This window comes from Phyllobates terribilis, unplaced genomic scaffold (genome assembly GCF_046119375.1).
Source record: "Phyllobates terribilis strain yellow unplaced genomic scaffold, ASM4611937v1 Scaffold_3680__1_contigs__length_72778, whole genome shotgun sequence".
In the NCBI taxonomy this organism is placed as follows: Eukaryota; Metazoa; Chordata; class Amphibia; order Anura; family Dendrobatidae; genus Phyllobates; species Phyllobates terribilis.
Window position 1 is genome coordinate 60,001 of NW_027366433.1, and position 2,500 is coordinate 62,500.

Genomic DNA, 2,500 nt, shown 5'->3' on the forward strand with positions numbered 1-2,500 from the left:
CCTCTAACATACTAGAACCTCATTTTGTGGAAGTTTTCACAAAATTGTGAAATTTTCCAAAAAGTCAGAAATTTTGCAAAAACGACTAAGTATCAAGGACTCATCGCGCGAATCGCTCTGGAACTGAAATCGGATGCGCGCACTGACACGCTCCCCTGTCTGGAAGTCTGACAAAAGTTGAAAAATTTTCTAAGTCCCCAAAAATTTTTTTTTTCAACTTTTTTTCAATTTTCCCCCTGTGGGATATATATTTTACCCACACTTTTGGAGCCCTCCTGGGATGCCCTCTAACATACTAGAACCTCATTTTGTGGAAGTTTTCACAAAATTGTGAAATTTTCAAAAAAGTCAGAAATTTTGCAAAAACGACTAAGTATCAAGGACTCATCGCGCGAATCGCTCTGGAACTGAAATCGGATGCGCGCACTGACATGCTCCCCTCTCTGGAAGTCTGACACATGTGTGAAAATTTTCTAAGTCCCCAAAAATTTTTTTTTTCAACTTTTTTTCAATTTTCCCCCTGTGGGATATATATTTTACCCACACTTTTGGAGCCCTCCTGGGATGCCCTCTAACATACTAGAACCTCATTTTGTGGAAGTTTTCACAAAATTGTGAAATTTTCAAAAAGTCAGAAATTTTGCCAAAAACGACTAAGTATCAAGGACTCATCGCGCGAATCGCTCTGGAACTGAAATCGGATGCGCGCACTGACACGCTCCCCTGTCTGGAAGTCTGACACATGTGTGAAAATTTTCTAAGTCCCCAAAAATTTTTTTTTTCAACTTTTTTTCAATTTTCCCCCTGTGGGATATATATTTTACCCACACTTTTGGAGCCCTCCTGGGATGCCCTCTAACATACTAGAACCTCATTTTGTGGAAGTTTTCACAAAATTGTGAAATTTTCAAAAAGTCAGAAATTTTGCCAAAAACGACTAAGTATCAAGGACTCATCGCGCGAATCGCTCTGGAACTGAAATCGGATGCGCGCACTGACACGCTCCCCTGTCTGGAAGTCTGACAAAAGTTGAAAAATTTTCTAAGTCCCCAAAAATTTTTTTTTTCAACTTTTTTTCAATTTTCCCCCTGTGGGATATATATTTTACCCACACTTTTGGAGCCCTCCTGGGATGCCCTCTAACATACTAGAACCTCATTTTGTGGAAGTTTTCACAAAATTGTGAAATTTTCCAAAAAGTCAGAAATTTTGCAAAAACGACTAAGTATCAAGGACTCATCGCGCGAATCGCTCTGGAACTGAAATCGGATGCGCGCACTGACACGCTCCCCTGTCTGGAAGTCTGACAAAAGTTGAAAAATTTTCTAAGTCCCCAAAAATTTTTTTTTTCAACTTTTTTTCAATTTTCCCCCTGTGGGATATATATTTTACCCACACTTTTGGAGCCCTCCTGGGATGCCCTCTAACATACTAGAACCTCATTTTGTGGAAGTTTTCACAAAATTGTGAAATTTTCCAAAAAGTCAGAAATTTTGCAAAAACGACTAAGTATCAAGGACTCATCGCGCGAATCGCTCTGGAACTGAAATCGGATGCGCGCACTGACACGCTCCCCTGTCTGGAAGTCTGACAAAAGTTGAAAAATTTTCTAAGTCCCCAAAAATTTTTTTTTTCAACTTTTTTTCAATTTTCCCCCTGTGGGATATATATTTTACCCACACTTTTGGAGCCCTCCTGGGATGCCCTCTAACATACTAGAACCTCATTTTGTGGAAGTTTTCACAAAATTGTGAAATTTTCCAAAAAGTCAGAAATTTTGCAAAAACGACTAAGTATCAAGGACTCATCGCGCGAATCGCTCTGGAACTGAAATCGGATGCGCGCACTGACACGCTCCCCTGTCTGGAAGTCTGACAAAAGTTGAAAAATTTTCTAAGTCCCCAAAAATTTTTTTTTTCAACTTTTTTTCAATTTTCCCCCTGTGGGATATATATTTTACCCACACTTTTGGAGCCCTCCTGGGATGCCCTCTAACATACTAGAACCTCATTTTGTGGAAGTTTTCACAAAATTGTGAAATTTTCCAAAAAGTCAGAAATTTTGCAAAAACGACTAAGTATCAAGGACTCATCGCGCGAATCGCTCTGGAACTGAAATCGGATGCGCGCACTGACACGCTCCCCTGTCTGGAAGTCTGACAAAAGTTGAAAAATTTTCTAAGTCCCCAAAAATTTTTTTTTTCAACTTTTTTTCAATTTTCCCCCTGTGGGATATATATTTTACCCACACTTTTGGAGCCCTCCTGGGATGCCCTCTAACATACTAGAACCTCATTTTGTGGAAGTTTTCACAAAATTGTGAAATTTTCCAAAAAGTCAGAAATTTTGCAAAAACGACTAAGTATCAAGGACTCATCGCGCGAATCGCTCTGGAACTGAAATCGGATGCGCGCACTGACACGCTCCCCTGTCTGGAAGTCTGACAAAAGTTGAAAAATTTTCTAAGTCCCCAAAAATTTTTTTTTTCAACTTTTTTTCAA